We start from the raw sequence: 24,381 nt of genomic DNA, 5'->3' as shown, positions 1-24,381 counted from the left end.
TGGCAGATATGAAGTGAGAAACAGGGCCAGTGGTACTCAAACATGGGAATGAGGGTAACAATGGGGAAGGGGCATTTGGCAGTGTCTAGAGACATTTTTGATTGTCATAACTGGAGGGGAGAGAGCAGTTCTACTGGCATCTAGTGGGTAGAGGCCAGAAATGCTGCTTGACATCCTGCAGTGCACAGGACAGCCTCCACAGGAATTATGTACCCAAAATGTCAGTAGTGCTGAGACTGAGAAACCCTAACCTGGAATATAGTGGTGGGAGTGGGACAAACATGAGATATGGGCCAGGCACAGTGGCACACGCCTGTAATCCCAGCACTTTGGGAGGCCAAGGCAGGTAGATCACCTGAGGTCAGGAGTTCGAGACCAACCTGGCCAACATGGTGAAACCCTTTCTCTACTAAAAACACAAAATTAGCCGCATGTGGTGGCGCATGCCTGTAATCCCAGCTACTCTGGAGGCCAAGGCAGGAGAATCACTTAGAACCTGGGAGAAGGAGGAGGTTGCAGTGAGCCGAGATTGAGCCACTGCACTCCAGCCTAGGTGACAGAGCAAGACGCTGTCTCAAAAAGAGAGAGAGAGAGAGGTGGTAGAGATTATGAAGGTAAACTCGAGAGGCCTGGGTTATTTGGCAGTGTTTTGGTGAGAGTACAATGGGGCAAGGATTATTCTTCGTTACACCACTCACAGTTAGAAAAGGGGCAGGAAGAGGGCTTACTTTTTAAAAGAGACAATGATGAGTTTGGTTTCAGACATTTTTAGATGGCAATTCAGATCTCTTGGAGACAGTTGGAAGTGGGTGGAGATTTGTCCTGCTGGTTCTTACAGCAGTTCAGGTTCAGGTGTTTGGGGTCTTTTCCTCTGTTTTGCTCACCTAGGTGTTTAGGGAAGGGAGACAGTGTCACATAGACTGGGTATGCACATACATATCAGGACCTTGGTTGGTACAGTAGTTTACAGTGTTTGTTAGTAAGAGTTAGGAGGGGACTGAGTCATCTGGGGACGTGAGTGTGGAGAACAAAGAACACCGAGCCCAGAACCAAACGAGGAAGGAGCTGGCATTTATTGAGTGCCTATTACGTTCCTTTGACCAGGCAAATCATTTTCGTGGAAGAACTCATTTGATCCTTGCAACAACCTTGTGAAGTGGGTGTTATTCCTGTTTATTGTTATTTTTTATTTTTTGTTTTTATTTTTATTTTTTGAGACAGTCTCGCTCTGTCGCCCAGGCTGGAGTGCAGTGGTGTGATCTCGGCTCACTGCAACCTCCACCTCCCAGGTTCAAGTGATTGTCCTGCCTCAGCCTCCTGGGTAGCTGGGACTATAGGCATGCGCCACCACCATGCTCGGCTAATTTTTGTGTTTTTAGTAGAGACAGAGTTTCACCATATTGGCCAGGCTGGTCTTGAACTCCTGACCTTGTGATCCACCCACCTCAGCCTCCCAGAGTGCTGGGATTACAGGTTTATTATTGTTTACTAACTAAGAACTTGATAGCAGAGAATTTAAATAATTTATTTGTGAATAGTTCGTATCTCTCCCTTACTATTATTCACGTACCGGCTCTTACCTTCTCTGGTCATGTGGTTTGGGGGCAGGGTAAGGAATAAAATTCAGTTGGTCTGATTTTGACTTGCCCACAGTTCTTATGAACAGTAGGGATTTTGGAATATTTGATTTTGAGTTACGTATCAACTTCCTCCTTTGCATAGTAAGTAGTTGAATGTATGATGATGTCTTGAAACACAGCCACTTCAGAGAAAGAGGGAGATTCTTGTAGTTGGTATCTGGGGCACACACAGATACAATTTTTCTTTATTACAACTGTCAGATGTTTTAAGGTGTGCTCATTATACTTGCTTTGGAATAGCGGAGGAAAATCTATTCTGAGTTTAAGAGTTTGTTTTTGAAGACAGAATGTCAATAGATAAACTGAAGGAGTGGATGCTTTGTAAAATTATGCTCCATGCCACATAATAGCAAGATGAGGGGGAGAAAAATCTGGCTCATAGGATTTAATCATGAGGAATTTTGCTGTCTGCTGAGCAAGACAATATTCAGTGTTGTGGCTTAAAAGTCAGCTTTTCCCAAAGTAGTTTATTTTATTTTTTAAAGATTAGGAAAGATGTACTATTTACCACACTAATCAGAATGTTTTCTTAGCTTTCACCAAAAGCTTCTGTTTGGGAAATGTCTTAAAACTTCATACAGACTTTGAATGCATAATAGGTTGATAAAAGGTTCTAGTACTAACTGTTCTTTCGTTGAGGTTTGTAAGCAATGTACCCCGTTAATGAAGCTGAAAATCTTTAGATCATTTGTGTTGAGCAATATCTTGGTAGAATATTTGAATAACACACATAAATTTAATGGGGAAAAACAATAACAGTGAAACAAACCATTTTGTTTTTCTCTTGAAACTTGTTTAAATCAATTACAAAATCTGGCATTAGTGATAAGTTTAAAAATAGGAAAGCAGAGCTCATTTACGTGTTGAAAGATATAAACTTAATAAGTCTCGGGTTTGTTATTCTGGAGTAGTGGTTTTTAGTTCTGAATTACTAAAATAATTGTAATAAACTACAGAAATAATAAACTAAAATAATTGTAATAAACTACAGAAATAATCTTGCCTTAATCACTTACCTATACACAGTTGAAAAAGATACTGTTTGTGAAAGAAGTCACAGTTAATGTCTTTCTGTAGTGTCCTATTTATTTACTTTTAAAATTTCTGTCTTCTTGAGTTTCATATGTTAGTTTCAGTCATTTTGTTTGTTTGTTTGTTTGTTTGTTTTTAATCAATAGCCCAGAGTTAGTGCTTTAGTATATTGGGAATTCATGCCAAACATTTGATGGAGCGACACAAGAGCATGAGAAGGTGGTATGAAGAGCACTAACTGTGGCAGGCAAGTTCCAGTCCTGGCATCAGCTAACTTTGTGACCCTGAACAAATTACAGAATGTCTCGTTTAGCTATGGGATTGGGTTTTCATGATTTCTGACTCAAATGAGACTATCTTTGTGTAGGAGCAGCTAATCTATTCCAGACACACCCCTTTAAAAGTAGCACAAAGTCTTGTGGTTAATTGCTCCAGTATCTTGACACTGGAACTGGATTATCTGACATTCTTTGAGGACTATAAAGAGGAGATGTATACAAGAGGAAACTGATGAAAGGTTCATAAATCCATGGGTGCTTAGTTCTTCAAGGCCATGAGAATTTGAAATGGGTGATAAGACTTGTCATTTCTGATGTTTTCCCTTATATATGTTTTATTTTCTGTAGCCTTTTCTATTGTAGATGCATCTGCGCTCATCTTTTCCCTCTGTGTAATGGAAGTTAAACCATATACCACATTTCGTTGAGATTTGATGAATTCTAAGACTGAGGCTTTTTAAAATTGAGAATACTACATCACTTCTCCATTTTGTTTCAAGAATTAGCCGTGTGTTGAATTTAGGGTCTATCCCATTACATAATGAAGCCAGAATTTTATTAGTCTGTCTCTTTTGGGTTGTTGATTCCGTTGAGATTCTGGTGCACACACTGGACATCTGCTTAGAAAACATAGTTCCACAGAATTTTGCACTTAATTTGTGATTTCCAGCCTTCCCCTAATTGAGTCAAGCTTATCTTATGGCCTTCTACATTAATTCCGTTTTAAGGAAGAGCAGGCTGACCTAAGAAATGCTAAACATTTCTCTGTCTTAAATCAGTTTTAAATATTTGAACTAAGACTTCCTTGTGGCTGTTCTTTGTATACATGCAGTGGTGAAGGATCAAGCCATCTTCTCTGACTTGTGCCAATGTCAAGAGGAAAAAAAACTGGCCAGGCATGGTGGCCCGCACCTGTAGTCTCAGCTACTCGAGAGCTAGAGGCAGGAGGATCACTTGAGCCTGGGAAGTCGAGGCTGCAGTGAGACATAGTAGACATAGTAGTGTCACTGCACTCCAGCGTGGGTGACAGAGCAAGTCTCCATTACACCCCCCACCGCCCCCCCAATAAAAGAAAAGAAAAAAAGAACTGTGTACAATAATAGAGAATCATTGGGTGAGGAGGTAGTGGGGACCTACTTAGGTGTAAGGGAAGGCCCCTTAGAGGATGCCAGGATGAAGGGTCAGGGGAGGGAGAATAAGGTGTTTCATATAGAGAGAACTGGGAAGGGCCTGAGGCTGTGAAGAGGGCAGTGTGTGAAACTATGGACAAGAGGGGAGAATGGCAGGGACTGCATAAGGCAGGCCCTTGTACTCAGTGAAAAGGAATTTGGATTTTAGTGGAAATATGCGAAAAGTTTTCATTCAGGGGTGTAGCATCACCTGAATTATATATATATATATATTTTTTTTTTGAGACGGAGTCTTGCTCAGTCGCCCAGGCTGGAGTGCAGTGGCCAGATCTCAGCTCACTGCAAGCTCTGCCTCCCGGGTTTACGCCATTCTCCTGCCTCAGCCTCCCGAGTAGCTGGGACTACAGGCAGCCGCCACCTCGCCCGGCTAGTTTTTTGTAATTTTTTAGTAGAGATAGGGTTTCATCATGTTAGCCAGGATGGTCTCTATCTCCCGACCTCGTGATCCGCCTGTCTTGGCCTCCCAAAGCTGAATTACATTTTAAAAGATCATGTTGACTGATATATGAGCAAAAAGAATACTGGGGGCAAGTGGAAGCAGATAGACTAGTGGATATGCAACAGACAGCAGACAGCAGACAGCAATGTCTTAGATTAGCGAGGTGGCAGTAGGATAGAGAGCAGTGGACATATCCGATAATTTTTTAGGTGGTAGAAATAGGAAGGCATAGTAATGCGTTGGATATGGAACATAAGGGAGGGGAAAAAACTCGAGGATGTTGCTGGAAGCTGCCGCTATAGTATGGTTGGAAGAGGAATGGATTTTGGCGGGGGTTGTTTTGGTGGGAGGGGTAAGGGTGAATTCAGGAGTTCCCCTTTTGTCTAGTTCTCAGAAGCCTGTAGATTGTCAAGTAGGCCTGTTAGAGAGATCTATAAATCTTGAGGAATTCAGAGATACTTGGCTTAAATATGTCATTTGAAGATTGTCACTGTGTTAGTGACATTTAAGGTAATGAAAATGAATGAAATAATTGAAGAAAAGATAAAGAAGAAAGAAAGATTGACTAGAATTGGAATCCTGAGGAATGCTGAATGTTTCTAAGTTGAGTAAACTGGCAGGCCTCTTGGAAGGAGGCTAGGAAGCACACAACCAGAGTGGTACAAATTGGGAATGTGTAATGTACAGTATTATCATGTCATGGATGCCAAATAATGCAGGTATTTCAAGGGGGGTGGGTAGTCAGCTGTATTGAGTTTCACTGAGAGGCTGAGAAGATGTGGGCAGGAATGTGGCCATTGGATTTGGCAACCTGGAAGTTATTAGTAACTTCAGTGAGCCAGTTTCAAGGACTAGTGTAGATGGATGCCAGATTTGAGTGATTTGAGGGATAAATGATGGCTGAGGAACTAGAGGTAGGGTGTATAGATAGCTTTGAAAGAAGTTTGCCTGTGAAAGGGAATAGATACAGGGTAGAAGCTAGAGGTGTATGAGGATATAAAGGAAATCTTTTTGTTTGTTTCTTTTTGAGTGTGAGAACTTCTGCAGAATGATTTTAGTTGTTAGGATTGCTAAGATAAGGGAGATGAGAAGTCCTTGAGAAAGCAGGAATGGTCAGGATCCTGACTGCACAGGGTCCTTTGATAAGAAGGGGATACTTCCTCAGTGTTGTTTTTTTTTTTTTTTTTTTTTTTTTTTTTTTTTTGAGATGGATTCTCACTCTGTCTCCCAGGCTGGAGTGCAATGGCGTGGTCTTGGCTCACTGCAACCTCCGCCTCCCGGGTTCAAGCGATTCTCCTGCCTCAGCCTTCAGAGTAGCTGGGATTACAGGCGCCCACCAGCACGCCTGCCTGATTTTTGTCTTTTTAGTAGAGAAGGGGTTTCACCATGTTGGCCAGGCTGGTCTCGAACGCTCGACATCGTGATCCGCCCACCTTGGTCTCCCAAAGTGCTGGGATTACAGGCATGAGCCACAATGCCCGGCCACTTCCTCAGTTTTAATAGTGGTGGAGAAAGAACAACATGGTTACAGAGGCAAGTAGGAATATAGATTTAGTGGGTGGAATATAGATTTAGTGGGAAGATGTTCTGGCCTAATGGCTTTTATTTGTTTTCTACAAACTGAGGCAGGATTAACAGTATAGTAGTGACATAAAATCTTAATATGAAAGTAAGAAAAAAAAAAACTTACATTAGTTTCAGAGAGGCCGAACATACTTAGGAATAAACTTAAGAAAAGAGTCACCAAGATTTTTGTGTTAAAAACTACAAAACAGGGCAGGGCACAGTGACTTACGCCTGTAATCCTAGAACTTTGTGAGGTTGAGGTGGGCAGATCACTTGAGCACAGGAGTTTGAGACCAGTCTGGGCAACATAGGGAAACCCCTGCCTGTAAAAAAAGATAAAATAAATTAGCTGGGTGTGGTGGTGTGCACCTGTGGTCCCAGCTACTTGGGAAGCTGAGGCAGGAGGATGGTTTAAGCCTGGGAGGCAGAGGTCAGAGAGACCCAAGATTGTGCCAATGGACTCCAACCTGGGCAACAGAGCCAGACCCTGTCTCAAAAAAAAAAAAAGAAAAAGAAAAAGAAAAGAAAAGGAAAAGAAACGAAAGAAATAATTGGGCTTTATTAAATATTTTTAAAACTTTAACACTTCAGAGGATACTTAAGAAAGTATAAAAAGATAAGCCGCAGATTGGGGAGAAATATTTGCATATTATAAACATGGTAAAGGTCTTTAATCTAGAATATATTTGAAAAATCTTACAACTCACTTATAAAGGAAAAAAAAAAAAAACTGGGCGAAAGCCCATTCTTAGGCTTAAGCCCATTAAATAGGTATTTCACCAAAGACAACGGTAAGAATGGCCAATAAGCATATGAAAAGATGCTAACATCATTAGTCATTAGGGAGATGCAAATTAAATCACAGTGATATGCCATCACGCACTGACCAGAGTGGCTATAATTAAAAAGACTGACAATACCTAGTATTTATATTGTTAAGAAACTGGAACCCCTAGGCACTTCTCTTGGGACTGTAAATGACACAACCACTTTGGGAAACAGTTTGGCTTTTTCTTAAGAAGTTAAGCCTAAATTTGCCATAGGAACCAGCAGTTCCGCTGTTAGGAATCTGCCCAAGAGAAGTGAAAATACATGTAGAAATAATGGCATGTACATGTCTGTTAGCATTATTCACAGTAGTCAAAAACTAGAAAACAATTCAAATATCCATCAAATGGTGTTTGAATACATAAAATGCGGAAAACTATTCTGCAATAAAAAAGAAACAAATTAGTGATATATGTTATAACAAACATGAATGTCAAAAACATGGCTCTGAGCAACATAGCAAGACCCTTTCCCAAAAAATTAATAAATAAAATTAGCTGAATGTGATGGCACCCGCATATCGTTCAGGCTATTCTTGGAAGGCTGAGGAAAGAGGATAGCTTAAGCCCAGGTGTTTGAGGCTGCAGTGAGCTGTGTTCACGCCACTACAGTCCAGCCTGGGTGACATAGCGAGACCTCATCTGTAATAACAATATGCTGTCAAACCAAATACAAAAGAGTACATATTGTGTGATTACATTTATATGGACTATCTACAAAAAGCAAATCTATAGAGATATAGCAGATTAGGGGTTGCCTGAGGCCAGAGCAAGAGAAATGGTCTGGAGGAAAATACTTGGGTGATAGAAAAATTCTCAAATTAGATTGTAGTGATAGTGCTGTATACACTCTATAATTTTCTTAAAACTCAATTGTAAAGGCCGGGCGTGGTGGCTCAAGCCTGTAATCCCAGCACTTTGGGAGGCCGGGACGGGCGGATCCCGAGGTCAGGAAATCGAGACCATCCTGGCTAACACGGTGAAACCCTGTCTCTACTAAAAAATACAAAAAATTAGCCGGACGAGGTGGTGGGCGCCTGTAGTCCCAGCTACTCCGGAGGCTGAGGCAGGAGAATGGCGTGAACCCGGGAGGGTGGAGCTTGCAGTGAGCCGAGATCCGGCCACTGCACTCCAGCCTAGGCAACAGAGCCAGACTCAGTCTCAAAAAAAAAAAAAAAAAAAAAAAAATATATATATATATATATAAAACTCAATTGTACATGTACGATGGTTGAATTTTATGGTTTATAAATTATACCTCAAAGCTATGAATTAAAAATTACAAAATAGTCATCTAGGAGAATGTAAAGGTTGAGTGTGATGGAGAATGAAGGACTGTGTACTGGTTACATAGTTTAATTACAAAACTGCAGCATAATGTAATCTGGCATTCGATAAAGGATTTAAGTTTTGAAAGATGATATACTGATAGATTTTTACATGTAGAGATTGCCATATCTCATCATCCAAGATTCATTAGAACTGAGTATATTTACATTACATTACATTAGCATCAAGCTAACATTTATTCACTGTTCGGTGTGACAGGGACTGCTCTGCGTGCTTTTGTATGTGTTGTTTTACAAGTACATTATTTATTGACCTTAGAAGGGGCTAAAAATAATATGATTTAGAATGAAGACCAGTTTCCATCTATTGACCTTTAGTGGTATGATGAATTTTTGTACACTTAACTCAGATATCTTAATATTATGGGAAATTACAGAAATATAATACTTCAAAGAATAATGCGAATTTGAAGTAGTCAGTGACTGACAAGTATTAATTTTAATGAAATAGTGGTTTCAATCTACAGGACTATTTTGGGTTGCTTTGTCCACTGGAATAATCACTGTCGCTCTCATGAATCTTTTGGGGGCCATTCTAATGTTACTTAAAGGGACTGATTGGGTGTCTTTGTATTTTGAAGTAGCTGTATTCAATCTGAGTTTGCATAAGTAGCTAGATCTTGGGCCCAATACTCACAATTATAAGTGTGTTCCTTTGGAGAAAAAAATAGTTGCATAAAGTGATTATTGCTTCTTTTTGCCCATGAGTTATGCAAAATGTTGTACGTGGAAATAGAAGTAGCTATATCCTTGAAACAAGAAATTATTGTTTGGAAACTAAGAGTATACTAGTTTTTCTTGGTGTCTTATTTGTGACTAGAAGGATCAGAGGTTTGACTTCAAAGTGTTTAATGATACTGTATGTTAATAGCTGATTTAGAAGAATGCATATTTTTTCTGAAGCACTTCATTATATTCCATAGAAAAGTAATTACAATGCCCTCGTAATTTTCTGTGTCAGCAAGTATTGAGTGTAGTCAATAATAGCATAGACTTTGGAATATGACAGTTCTAGATTTTGAATCTCCAGTTGGTGCTTATTAACTTCTTATCCTTTGTAAGTGCTTAACCTCTCTTGAGATTTCATTTCCTCATCTTTAAACTGAAGCTAATACCATTTCTGGAGGTTTTGTTTGTTTGTTTGTTTGTTTGTTTGAGATGGAGTCTGGCTCTGTCTCCCAGGCTGGAGCGTAGTGGCACAATCTCTACTTACTGAACCCTCTGCCTCCCGGGTTCAAGCTATTCTCCTGCCTCAGCCTCCTGAGTAGCTGGGATTACAGGCCTGCACCGCCACGCCTGGCTAATTTTTGTATTTTTTAGTAGAGATGGGGTTTCGTCATGTTGACCAGGCTGGTCTCGAACTCCTAACCTCAGGTGATTCTCTGCCTTGGCCATTTCTGAAGTTTTAATACTACCAAACTGATAGTGCCTGGTTCTTAGAAGGTGATCAAGTAAGTTTCACTCACTTAAGCTCTGCTGTATATGAGAAAACACAGAATTTGTAGAATCTTGGCTTTAATACTAGAGAAAATTGTCTGTTGTTCTTCAAACCTAGCTTTATACTTTTCATTGATTTTGTTTTTTTTTGTTTTTTTGTTTTTCTTTTTTGAGACGGAGTCTCGCTCTGTCACCCAGGCTGGAGTGCTGTGGCCGGATCTCAGCTCACTGCAAGCTCCGCCTCCCGGGTTCACACCATTCTCCTGCCTCAGCCTCCCGAGTAGCTGGGACTACAAGCGCCGCCACCTCGCCCGGCTAGTTTTTTGTAGTTTTTAGTAGAGACGGGGTTTCACCGTGTTAGCCAGGATGGTCTCGATCTCCTGACCTCGTGATCTGCCCGTCTCGGCCTCCCAAAGTGCTGGGATTACAGGCTTGAGCCACCGCGCCCGGCCTTTCATTGATTTTGTTGGGTGAACTTCATAATGCTTTCCCAACCTTTCGATTCTGTCAGTAAGCCTTTTGTTTTGCCCTTTCACTGGGTAATTAATTTGAGGGTTTGCTCTCTTGAAGTGAAGTTTACCACTAGAGGACTCAAAGAATGATTCTGAGGTTTGGAGCCTACAGAATGGTGATGCCATTAACATGGAAATAAAGAAGCAGAGGGCAAGGTAAGGGGTTTGGGAAGAAGATAATGTGGTGAATTTTGGATGTGCTGAGTGTGATGCCATGTTCCTTCCTTCTGGGCAGCAGAGTTAGGTGGACATTTGAAAGCTTGAGAGTAGCAGCAGCTGGGTGGCTTTAGAAGCGTGTGCAGACTTGGTGGTGGTTCCTGAATGAGGTCATTCACTAAAAATGAGGAATGCAAGCCTAATTTTTTTTTTTTTTTTGAGACAGGGTCTCATTCTGTCACCCAGGCTGGAGTGCAGTGGCATGGCATGATCACGGCTCACTGCAGCCTCAACCTCCCAGGCTCAAGGGATCTTCCCACCTCAGCTTCCCAAGTAGCTAGGACTACAGGCACATGCTATCATGCCCAGCTAATTTTTGTGTTTTTTAGCTGTTAAACTCCTGGACTCAAGTGAGGATTACAGGCATGAACCATCATGTCCCGCCTTAAAGTCTTTATATTTGAAATGTCCTTTCAGAGTTAATTAACTCTGAAATTGTCCCAGAGATTTAGGTTTCTGTTTTCACTTAAGACCTCAGGAGTTTTCTGAAACTTTCTTGAAACTGTTAGGAAGGCCATGTGGGTATAGCAGTATAATATCTCTTCATCTCAAATTAGGTCAGCCTCTAAAGACTTGAATCTTGGATATTAAACCCAAAGGCACCTTACATTTTAAACCCATAACACATTTGGACAGTTTAATACAAGAAGTTTTAGCTATTTTTATAAGCAACCACTAAACACCTGGACACATAGTAATTGTGTTTAGCTGAGGAGTGAGCCTCGAAGCTGAAGAATCTAGCCTGCCTCTTCATGTCAGCATCTTATTGCGGCTTTGTGATTCTCATTTAACACAGGATCTCATTTAATCCTTGTAATAAGCGTGCCATTTCATTAATCTTTATTAATAGGAAAATGTATGCTCTTATGATATTCAAGAATTGATAGATTCTTGAAGGTTTGTAGACAAATTTCTTGAGGTTTAGTTATCCTGTGGCATTGCTGTGCCGTTTGTTCAGAGGATGGTTCTGTTGAATTCCTATTCTCTATATATTCAGAATTTTTTTTTTCAATTTAATATCCTATAATTACACTTTTCATTAATTAAACAAACACCATTAAACACCTGCTGTGCTCCAGAATCTGTACCTAGGGCACTCGGTATGCAGAGGTGAGTGAAGGAGATACAGTTCCTGTCCTCCTGGAAAACCGAATCTTCTGCTCTCCAAGGGGTCATTGTGCCTGTCTGCTTTATGACTGTATTCCTAGCACATTGTCAGTAGTGAATATTTGTTGAATGAGTGAACATGATTTATCTTTTTTCCCCAAAAATATGTTTGCTTATCTCTAACCTTAATGTACGTTGCCAGCCAATTCAAACAATAGTAATAATTAATGCTGATGTAGTGCCTACTATATCAGCATTGTTTGTGGCCCTTTATATATGATAATTCATTTTAGTTTCATTGATGTGAAGTGGACACAGTTTATTATCCCTATTTTTAAAATGACACAGGATAAGTAACTTCTCTACGATTATACAGCTAATAAGTGGTAGAGGTGGGATTTAAGTAGTCCTGCTTTAACCTACTATGTTCTATGTGTGTTTCATGGAGGCTTAAGAGTGAAAGTCAGATTACTTTCTGACAAGCTTGTGTGTTACTCCTTCAAAAATATTTTCTTATTCAGACTTTGACTGATTCCCAGTAGAATTTTTTATAGTCTCTGTATTATTGCTGAGGTTTTATTAAACTTACTGTATTTTTTCTTGGGATCCAGAGCAGATTCTTCCTATGATGAATTATTTTCTACATTGAGATATTTACAGACTAACTCATTTTATAGTCCTTTGGTTCCTTCATAATTTTTATCACAGGCTTACTTACCTAAATCTGAACCATCAAGTTGTATCTCTGGAATGTTGTATCATCTTTCATGGAATTAGAAAGGTCTTTGAAGTAATTTTTGAACTTTCACTTAAAATACCATGCGTTTTTTGTTTTTTAGTTTGACCTCCTACTTGAACTTTTTCGTGGTCATCCCAACCAGATAACCCCTCCTTCTGTAGTCTCCCAACTCTGTTCTGTATGTTTGCACTTGTATACAATTTGTACTTTAGGTTATTCTTTCTGTGTATCTTCTCCCCTTGATAGGTGGCAAACAATTTGAGGGTAAGTTTTATTTAGCTTTGTTTCCCTTATTATCACTTTGTTCCTATTAGGTACTTGCTCAAAGCCTATTAGACTGCTTAGCTGGTGCTTTAGAACTTCATTCCTCATCAGTACATTGATGGGTCCCCGCCTAACCTCTTCATTTTATCATACCACTTAAAAACTTCCAAACCAAATTATAATTAATGAGTTTTTTCCAACAGTATGGAACTCTGAGAACAGACTGCATAGTGCTTTCAATTAGACTGTGAATATTCTCGTTAATACTTTTAAAATTGGTCAGGTGATGCTAGTCAAACACACTGAGCGTGCATGCTAATAACTTTAAGGAATTGTTACATCAAGGCTGTTCTCTTAATTTTTTTTTTTTTTTTTTTTAGTGGTATCATGGCTTACTTTAGTAGTAAACTCACATGCATTTCTCTGCCCTGCAGAGGCATAATTTCCAGTTGTTGAACTTGACAGTGAGCAAGCACTGGTAGACAAGCATGTAATCTAAATAAGAAAACAGGTCAGTGGAGTTTCTCATTTAATTTAGTTAACTCTTTTAGAGAGAAGGTATAGCATTCCCATAAAATGAAGGGTGATACAGAGAGCATTTCAAATCTGAGTAGTCATGCGTAATCAGCCTTAAAAGCTTCTGCCAACCCACTGCTACATCTCACAGGCTTGTTTCTGATTATTCTCCTAATAGGGACTTTGTGTTCCCTCCCAGCAAATCTGTTTTTCTGTTTCTCACACAGCTTTTACTTGTTCTTTATCTATTCTTTTTTATCATGTAACTTCCCTCATCTACAAGACTCTGTGCTCACTTCTGTGCTTATTCCTCCCCCCCTTTTCAAAACATGGCTTAATTGACTTTTATAGGTTTTGGAAATTAATTTGAACAACTTCACTCTCACTGAGACCAATTTCCCTGCTGCCTATCCTTTTATATATGTTTTGCACTGTATTGATTTTTGTTCATTTATGCTGTTTCTTGGTGTGTTTATGCCATTGCTTGGCTGCTTCTCCAGTGTCTCTCTATCCCAGCAATATTGTGAGCAAGTTGTGAATAAAACTCAGATTTCTTTTCTTTAATGATGTGCAGAACAGCAGAAACACATAATAGATGTTTAGAAAACATAGGCAACTTTTTGGGGCAAGCCATTTGCTTAGCCCTGCTTTGCTGTGCATTCATAGACGTGATTGGGATGATGACTTAAGGCAATTCTGGGCTCCTCACCCAAGGAAGTGAAAAGTGGGGGTGGTGAAGCTTGAAGCCTTGGATGTTCCACTGCCTAGCACTATGGGTACTCTCTCCCCACCCCAATCAACATTCTGGGCATGAGAAGAGAAGGAGGCAGTAAGAACAGGAACAATAGCACAGAATTCTCTGAGCTCTGACTTCGCTGCTTTGCTGACAAGACATTGCTGCTTTCCCCTCCCTCCCTTTCAGAATCTTTTTCCCTTACCTACCCCCACTTTTTTTATATATAGCAAAGTAATTGTAAGAAATTTTTTTTAAAACTGTGAATTAAAAAATAAATTATGGTAGAATCTGGATACCTTGGCACTATAGCATATACTTTTTTTTCATAAAATATAATGAGGAACAACTTCTACAGAGTTCCAGTGTGCCTGGCTGCAAGTGGCGGCCCACAAGTCAATTTAGAGATGAGGGTGCTGGGTTGGGTGATGGTACACTAACAGGATTTCACACATTCCCTAGCACAGGCCACTGAGACATGTGCCACGTCAGAATTACAGATTGTACTACTTGTCATTAGGAATAGTAGAAAGTACAAATCTTAAACCTTTGAAAGCTAATGACCCACTGTATTCTCTGCTTTCATTCAGAACACTAAAGAATTAATGGCTGGTGGAAGGGAGCTTATGGTTAGATTTTCTGTTTACCACCCACAGTTTTGAACCCTGAGAGATAGAAATCTTTTACTTCCCTAAGTACATTTCCCTCTAAGATTTGATTCTGGAGTGAATCCAAACTTAGTGTTTCTTGCTGGCACCTAACAAATGGCAAAAAGGGAATTGTCATAGTTACTAATTGTATTGTTTCATGGTTATTTTCTACATAATGTTCCTTGTTGCTTCTGGTGTTACTCATTTGACCCTGCACACCCATCTAGCTGCCTTCCAATTTTTCTTCTTCCTTTTACTGCCAAATAACAGATGATCTGATTTCTTCTCTACTGCCTGTACCCTGGCCTATTCTTAAGCACTAGTAATCTAACTTTTATTTTTATTTGCTGATTTATCTTTTGAGACAGGGTCTTGCTCTGTCACCCAAGTTGGAGTGCCATAGCACGATCTTGGCTCACTGCACCTCTCTTACCTGGGCTTAAGTGATCCTCCCACCTAGCCTCCCGAGTAGCTGGGACTACAGGTGTGCACCACCATGCCCGGCCTTTTTTTTTTGGTGTTTTTATTAGAGATGGGGTTTTGCCATGTTGGCCAGACTGGTCTGGAACTCCTCAGCTTAAAAGCAATCTGCCTGCCTTGGCCTTCCAGAGTGCTGGGATTTTAGGCGTGAGCCACTGTGCTTGGTGTAATTTAACTTTTATATTCCCCCTCCTTTTTTTTTTTTTTTTTTAAAGCATTCTTAAAGTTCATTGTTATCGTAATCACCAAATTCAGTGACCTTTTCTTAGATCTTATTCTGTTGAACTACTTTCCTTGCAATTGGCAGTGAATCACTTCATGTTGGATATTGTCTCTTCTTGTTCATCATGGAGCTGAAATATTCTCTTTAACATCCTGATTGTCTTCCTGCTGTCTTCTTTGGAGTCAGCTTTGACTCATCTTTTCCATTTATCTAACTTACAAAGTCCTTCAGATTCTCTTTGAAAGGACTTAGCCAATCATTCTTTTCTGTTCTTAGCGTTACTCTAATCCAAGCTCTGAACGCCTCATTGATAAACTACTATAGTGGCCTCCTAAGTCTTAAGCTTTTCTGTAATTGCTAAAGAATAGATTAGTGAATTATAAATTATGTGATACTCTTAAGAAATGTTTGGTGAAAATTAGCGTGGCATTTAGAGCCTTCATCATCTAACTTCGTTGTACCACCTAGCCACCACTACAGTCCCTGAATTGACTTATTGGCACCCTGAATTAGATTGCCTCTCTTGTTTTGACTGACCAAAAATCTACCAATTCTTTAAGGGCTAGAGATTGGGTACTTATTAAAAAAAAAAAAAAATCCTAATTCACAGTAACCACTCTTTTTATTTAATTCTTACAGGGGTCGAGTACTAATTATATAGCACCTATAAGAGGCCAGGCATCAAGCTATTTGACATATATTTAACTTTACATTTAGAGATAGGTATTATTTCAGTTTTTCAACTGAGCAACCTTGAGCTATAGAGTGGCTACATGTGCAACATGCGCTGGGATTCAAATTCAGTTTCGTGTGATGGCAAAGCTTGTGCTCAGGTTGCCAACCATTTTGATGCTTAAAATTACAACCTTGCTGGGTATGGTGGCTCACGGCTGTAATATCAGCACTTCGGGAGGCTGAGGCAGATGATCACTTGAGCCCAGGAGTTTGAGACCAGCCTCAGCAACATAGTGAGACCCCATTTCTACCGGAAAAAAAAAAATGGCCAGGTGCAGTGGTGCATGCCTGTTAGCTGCTCAGGAGGCTAAGGTGGGAGGGGTTTGAACCAAGGAGGTTGAGGAAGCAGTGAGCCGAGATCATGCCACTGCACTCCAGCCTGAAAGACAGACCTTGGAGACAGAGTGAGAACTATCTCAAAAAAAAAAAAAAAAAAAAATTACAGCCTTATATCATAGATTGTGTGTTGTTTGCAACTAGGGCAGAAAGTTTTTGAGAAAAAGGGTTCTGTGTAAAAATTTTGTTTTCCTCCCAGGGCCAAGTATATATTTTCAACATTGTATGTGAGTACTTAAGAGGAGAAGATTTTGATGAGATGTTTCTATAATGCTACTAGGTATAATAACCAGTCTGCTACTCAGTGTTAGCACATTCTCTACAATATTGAGAAAACATAAAAGACTGCAGATATAGGTGTGTACTTGAATCAAGGAGAGGCAGTAGAACAGCCTTATGTTTTGTTCCCCAAAGCGTGAGATGTGTACCCAATTCTTGCACATAGTGAAGAAGCTGTTCTCTTTTTTGTTGTTTTTCACATCTGATTATTCACGGAGAAAGTTTCAGATTGGAGCTAGTAAAATTTTTTTTTAACACCGTTCCCATATTGTTTGCTCTCTTTTAATAAAGAACAGGTAGGCCTTGATGTGGCTGCAAGCACACTTAGCAGACAGTGGTATTTGGCTGAAATTACAGCTTTGTTTTCATTGAATATATTATTTTTTTGTCTCTGTTTCAAGTGAAGTAGAATTTTCCATTTATACATGATACAAAGTTTCTTTTAAAATAAGTTTACCTTAAAAAAAAGTGTCTTATTTAAAGAAAAAATACTAAGTACATAATAGTGCAAGTGGTCCATGAACATGACAGAATTTGTGAAGGTGGTATGCAAGTGTCTGAAATTTGGGAGATACTGGCATAGTGAAAAAAGCGAGGCTTTGGAGGTCTACGCAGCTGGGTTCATATCTTGGCTCTACTAATTTCTAGTCAATATCCTTGGCCAAGAACTTTCTCTTTGCCCATTACTTTGATTTGTAAAATGAAAATAACAATGCGTAATTTTTAGGGTCATTTTTGAGGATTGTATTAAAGAAGTACTGATACACCACTCAATAAATGATAGCTTTTTCATCATTGTCACTTTTATTTTGTTTATTGTTTATTTTCATTTAGTCAGCTTAAAATCCTTGATGGAATTTTTAAGTTGAAGTTGAGTTCTTAGGAGTTACCACCATCAAGCAAGTACAGATGGTCCCTGACTTACAATGATTTGATTTAGGATTTTTCACATTTACAGTGGTGTGAAAGTGATACACATTCAGTACACTCCTCAACTTCTGATGGAATCATGTCCCAGTAAACTCATCATAAGTTGAAAATATTATAAGTTGAAAACATACTTTTGACTTGGGATATTTTCAGCTTAGGTTGGGTTTATCGGAATGTGACCCCATCATAAGTTAAGGAGCATCTGTACTTAACTGCTCTGAGCCTTAGTTTCTCTGGGCATTAATTAGTTTTTTTCTTCCTGTGTTTGGGGAATAAAGGTAACCCTTGCCTCTTAGGATTGTTTTAAAGACTAAATTAATTCATTCGTAAAGTACCTGGAACAATGCCTGGTACTTGGAATAGTGCTTCATATAGCTGTTTGCTACTACTGTTGCTATTCTCCTAGGAAGAAGCTTTTTGGAGATCCTGAGGCTCTTTTTCTTTGTTCTTACCACGTGTTGGGGATGGAGTGTGTTTAGTGATGTTTGTATATGTTCATTAAGTACCTACTGAGTATAAAGTGTTGCTGTACTGGGATTATGATAAGTAGGCAAGGGAGAACAAGTCTTCAGCAAAACTACCCTGAACTACCTTTACCCTAAAATTATTGCTTCATATAGCTGTAGAAACTCAAAAGGAAGACACTAATAAATCCCAGCAGATAAAGGGGCCTAAGGTTGAGTCAACCTCAACTTTTGTGTGTGATACTGTACTTTTTAATTGAGTAAAATGTGAATATAACTTCTTGTATATTTGATCTCATAATCATATTTAAATACACACCTGTGTTATTTTTCAAAGGAGTCACATATCTAATCTATGTCTGGCACTTTGGCAGAAATAGATTTTTAAAGATTAGATGTTGCCTTATCCATTTTATGTTGCTATTTTAAACAGAATACCATAGACGGGGTAATTGGTGATGAAAAAAAGTTTATTTCTTACAGTTCTGGGGGCTGGGAAGTCCAGGGTCGAGGAGTTCATATCTGGCTAGGGCCTTCTTGTTGTATTATCCCATGATGGAAAGCAGAAGGGCAAGAGAGCACAGTTGCATGCCCAAGAGCGGGCCCAATTCCCTTTTATAATGAGTCAACTTCTGTGATAATTGCATTAGTCTATTCACGAAGGCAGGGCCCTTGTGACCTAATCACCTCTTAAAGGTCCTGCCTCTCAACACTGTTGTTGTATGGGAGATTAGATTTCCAAAGCATGAACTTCAAACCATAGCAGATGTTTTCAGCAGGTAGTTTGTATTGTTGTTATATGAAATGTCAGGAAATTTGCATTCAGAGAAATGATATTTGTATTAGAAGGGATCTTAGAGATAGAATTCAACGTTTTAATTTTTTTAGGCAGAAGCTTGAGAAATATGACACCTATCAAAACTTGGTTCTGCGGCCTTCCAACCAAAAACTTAACAACTCTTGTTTTATGATGTAACATACTAAAACTCTGTTATAATGCAGCTTACTAGATGAATGTACTACTGGGCACATATGATCCCTTATAAAATAGTGAAGTGATAAAGAACATGGGTATCAATCTAAGTTCTGTTACTTGGCTGTGTGTCCTTGAGCAAGTAACATGGTCAGTTCTCTCAACTGTAAAACAGTACCTACCTCATAGGGTTGTTAGTATGATTAGGTTAGTTAACATGTTACGAGCTTGGGACAGTACCTGACACATTGTGTGTGCACAGTTAATGCTTGTCATTATTATTATCATCTTTTTTGTCATTCTTACCTTGTGATAACCCATAGCACTGGTGTAGTACATTATCCTAACAGTGGAATGGGTTTCTCTTTATATTATAAGTGAAGACATTTCCCTGTCCCTTTTGCTCCTGCTTGACCACTGGTAACAAATGTATACCAGAAATTATATCATTGGTGCTTAACTCTGTTTAATCATGATTCTACTCACTTGAGATACTTGAGAGCTCCACTGTATTCTGTGCACTTAGGAAAAAATTGTGGGCTCCTGCTTCTCCCACTAGAGCAGCAATAGTGGCAACATAGTACAGTTGGTAAGAGCACACTCTGGAATCTTCAACTTCATCACTTGCTGTGACCAGGGGTGAATTACTGAGCCTCTCTGTACTTCAGTTTTCTCACCTGTAAAATAGGATAGAAATCTCTGTCCTTCTGGGCTAAGATGATTAAATGAGCTATAAAGTGCTTAAAATGATGCTTGAGCCACTGTGTTTAAATGTTTTATTGTAAACTTTTATTATTTTTTAAAATTTCTGATTAAATAGGAGTCATTGTGGTTCTGGAATAATCAGGTTTCCATATAAGAGAAGAGAGGTTTGATTATTAGTAACTGGTTCTTGAAAAATACTACTCCTTAATCAAAACATCAGTATTTTATATGGCATGGTGTAAGGGAACAGGTTGCAGGTGTTGTCTTTCCATGTCACCTTACACACTTTATTGGTTGAATGGGATTATTTATCTTCAATGAGTTTTAGAAGCAGTTATAAATCTGAGTTTGCTTAAGACAGTCCTGGTTTATGCCTCTTGTTTAGGCATAATTATAAACAGTGCCTCTTTCACTCTACACATGTCTCAGTTTGGATGTAAATTTTATGATCTCTCTAAGTATTAGATATTGATCAAATTAATTTTATTGGACTATGTCTATACCCTGTCATATTTTCTAAAGTCAGTTAGTACTGTTTCAAGCTTCAGTTTTAGATGGTTGTAGTATTTTTCAAACTACTTTTGCATATTTGTGGTTTTTCTCCTTTTTTACCTTTAATCTTATTTGTGTTTTTTTAAGTCTTTTTGTTGTTGTCATTGTTAATGTAGATAATACAAATAATTATTTTAATTGGGAATTTGAGACCTGGATCAAACTGTCAGACTTTAAAAGTAGTCATACTATTTTTCACATTGGAGTTCTTATGTTTGAGGCTATCAGAAGTGTTTTATTTGTTTAGATAACAATGACAGTGAGATTGATTATAAGCAGTACAGTACAATATTTATTGGCCTGTATGTACTACTTTTATCAGAGTAGACTGACAGTGGGAGTTTATATTTCCTAAAGGAAGAATTTATAGCTAAAGAACCAGGAATCACATATTGCTAAGGAAAATCTCTTTAACTACATATACTATGCAGAAATTAAAAGACAAGAACTATAAACTTCTTAAGGTGCCTCAGTCCTCTTATGTTGGTTGTTTGACTCAACCTTTATGATTCCCTTCCATAGCAGGTTGAGTGAAATCTACCCTGCAAATATTAAGAAGCTTCTAGGTCCTATAGCAGTAATCTATATTGTGATGGTGAGTTCTCTTGATGAATTTCTATGAAAATATTAGTAGAGGAGAAAGAATATGTATATATATTTGAACTTTCTGTGCTGAAAAGTTACAGAAGACATTTCTAGGGGTTTTTTTTTGTATTGAGAAATATACCTTTCTTATATTTATATACCAATACTTGTATAGAAAGGAAATTCTTATCTCATACTTAAGTACTTTTTCTTTGTCTATTTTAAAATTTTTTCCTTAACTGACAAATAAAAATTGTATATATTTATTATATACAACATACTTTGAAATACGTATACATTGTTGAATGGCTAAATTGAGTTAATTAACATACTTTCTTTGTGTGTGCATGTGGTTCTAATATTTCTGTGTTTAAGTACCTAATATGCAGTAAGGGCTCAAGAAAAGTCTAATGTTACTATTTAGCTGTAGTAATTCCTCTATGATGAATTTTATACATTTCTTATTTTTGAGTTTATAAAATAATGGACATCATTACGTCAACATCGTAACATATAGACCGTTCATTTTACCTAAGGACATAGTGTTGTGGAAAAGACCTGGAGAATTTTCCCTCACTGAAGTAGGGAAGTGGTTGAAATATAAATTGGAAGTTACAGATAAGTAAAATGGAGTTTGGGTGAAAGGTAGAAAAAAAAAACACAAGAGAATGTCTATGTAAGTGTTAAGATAAAATCATGGCAAGAGAAAGGAAAGAAGCAATGTGGTCTTGGTGTGCAGGCTTGAAATCAAAGAGCATTTGAGTTGTGTAAGCAAAGCAATGAACAGTTAAAAGTTTTAGATGAGAAATGTAGTTAAAGTGAGATGAGCTATTTGCTTTAATATAACTGGTAAGTATCTAGTATCTCAAAAGGGTTGAAATGATTGCATTTCACTTTACAAAGGAGTTTAGGAGGGAATTGGCAGGGGTCACTAACGGATAGCAAGAGTCACTTAGGAATACATACATGGCTTATGAATACAGTGATGGATATGAATTACCCTCTTCTTTGTTGGATTGTACTAAGTATTGAAATGAAGTTGTTTTTGTAAGGAAATAAAATATTAGAGATTAGTATGTACCCAAAGCTAAACGTATTCTGTTTTGATAGCAGAAAGGAAACAGCCATTTTGGAATGACTGGGCTCTGAAGATGATGTAAAGGTGTGCATGGATTGTGTGTAATCAAAACCACTTGGACAAAGCAAACATTGTTTATTATTAGAAAATGTTTAATTTTTAAAGAAATGGTGAACATGATCTTTCCAAGTAAGAAGGGGTTGATTCAAAAGAAGACTAACAATGATTTGGTAAATCAGGAGGGTGTGGGCCTGACAGGGAGCAATTCCCTTCAATAGGTATTAAGTGCCTACCATGTACAAAGAACATTGCCAGACCTTGCAGTGGATTTCAATGTACCTAAGCCATAGTCCTGCCCTCAGGGAGCTTAGTGGAGGGGAATGTGGGTATGGAATGTGTGGTGTGGTTAACATAATAAATGGATAATACTAGTAACTCAAATGGCATTGGGGTACCATCACAGAGAAAGAAAAGATAATTTGGTTATGGAGTGGGATGGATAGAAAATGTTACAGGAAGGAAGTAGGTTTTCAGATGGGTCATGAAAGAAGGAAGGGTGTAATTTTATTTATTTATTTATTTGTTTGTTTGTTTGTTTGTTTTGAGATAGTCTTGCTCTGTCATCCAGGTTGGAGTGCAGTGGCTCACAGCAACCTCCCCCTCCCACGTTCAAGCAATTCTCCTGCCTCAGCCTCCCAAATATCTGGCATTACAGGTGCCCGCCACCATGCCTGGCTAATTTTTGTATTTTTAGTAGAGACGGGGTTTCACCATGTTGGCCAGGCCAGTCTGGAACTCCTGACCTCGTGATCCGCCCACCTCAGCCTCCCAAAGTGCTGGGATTACAGGTGCGAGCCACTGTGCCCGGCTGGAAGGGTGTAATTTTAATAGGCAAACATAGATTACAACATGATCTTGTGAGAGAGAGAAAAGCAAAAGGATAGAGGTAGGAAAGCCCAGTCTAGGTTGGCCAAAGTAAGTTTGGGGAGGAAGGTTGGGTTATATATTATGGAGAATCTTGAATGCTGGACTTAGAATTTTGTTCTTTAAAATATAATAAAACTATAGGGAACTGCACTTTAGGACTGCTAATCTCGTAGCCTGTGTGTAGGAGTGGAGAAGGACCGCAGAAGAATTTATCGTAAATAACATTTCATTCATTGAACCAACAAATATATATTGACACTGTGCGTTAGGAGTTGCTCTAGGTGCTGGGAATATAAGAGGCCTTCCTTATTCTCTGGACTGTCATTCTTTTGGGAGAAACACGATAAATAACAGTAGAGTGCTCAAGGAAGGCTTCTGAAAGCATGACATTTAAGGTGAAGCCTGAATGACAGAAGAGGTCTGAGGGGAAAACATACTGAAGATACAGCAAGTGCAAAGCAGTCTTGACGTACTGAAGAAAGAAGAGGTATTTTAGAATTCTTGTATTATTTACGCTATTGGAATATGTATTTAAGGGCTGTACTGACATACTGGTGAAGGATGAAATAATGTATTTTTTAGTAATTAATTTCCCTTGGTGACTACTCAGTTGTCTTAATACCTTGAGTCATTTTGCCAGATAACAAGATCTTATAAAAGCTATTATTTATATTTATATATAGACACACACACACACATACACACACTATATAATAATTCCTCGATGGCCTTAGAATAATTTTTTTTCTGAGCACCCAGTGTCCTAGGCAGCTGGAACTCTCTAGGACCATTATATATTTGGGAAGGCAGGTTAATGTATAATAATGCCTGTATGTAAGATTATCTTTCATGAAACTTTGTCTTACCCTTCTTTCCCACCCTGCCCTTAACCTACTTTCTAAAGGACACAAAGGGACATTATTGCAGTCTTGCCATTTATTTTATTGCCATTTTTCCAGTATTACGAATACCTTTGGGACAGAACATGCAAATAGGTAGTCCAAGTGTTGTGTTTGGTCTACATATTTTTAAAAGATTATTTTGAGTCCACAGTAGCATTTGAAAGTGGGAATATATTATAGAAAATTCTGTGTATCCAACTCTAGAAAAATCTCTTCATGGCGTCTTTAGGCGAGTATTCTTCAATAGCAGCAGTCAGCTAGAGTTGAACAGCAGCTGCTTCCTTTACACCTGCTCTCCATAGTTCACTACTTTCCTCACCTTGCCAGTTTCACTAATTCATATTAATTGCTTGCTCCCATGAGACATGGTTTTCAGTGGCTGCTTTAAGGGAGGTGTAGTACACAGTGGTGGGATCAAAACCAAGAATTCCTTTTATCACTGTCCTCTATTTTCACTCTGTAATAGCATTTCTCAAAGTATGGTCTCCAGACCCTGGTCTGTGAGGTCCAAGTTATTTTCATAACAATAGTATTATTAATTACCTTTTTTACTGCGCTGACCCTTGCATTGATGGTGTAAAAGTCATGGCAGATAAAACTTTTGGTTTCTTGGCATAAATCAAGGCAGTAGCACCAGACCGTGCTAATATTGTATGCTGGACTGCCAAGCAGTTTCACTTAAGAAAGCCCTTTGAGCCGGGCGTGGTGGCTCACGCC

The 24,381-nt window shown here is 38.7% G+C and overlaps 1 protein-coding gene across 5 annotated transcripts in view; it reads left to right on the top strand.

Moving 5' to 3' along the window:
- Window positions 1-24,381, top strand: part of REPS1 (RALBP1 associated Eps domain containing 1) — an 88,106-nt gene that overhangs the window by 3,920 nt on the left and 59,805 nt on the right. The window lies entirely within an intron of this gene.

The sequence above is a fragment of the Rhinopithecus roxellana genome, chromosome 4 (assembly GCF_007565055.1).
Source record: "Rhinopithecus roxellana isolate Shanxi Qingling chromosome 4, ASM756505v1, whole genome shotgun sequence".
Taxonomy (NCBI): Eukaryota; Metazoa; Chordata; class Mammalia; order Primates; family Cercopithecidae; genus Rhinopithecus; species Rhinopithecus roxellana.
The sequence above is the reverse complement of the archived record's forward strand: the minus strand, read 5'-3'. Positions and strand labels throughout refer to the sequence as shown.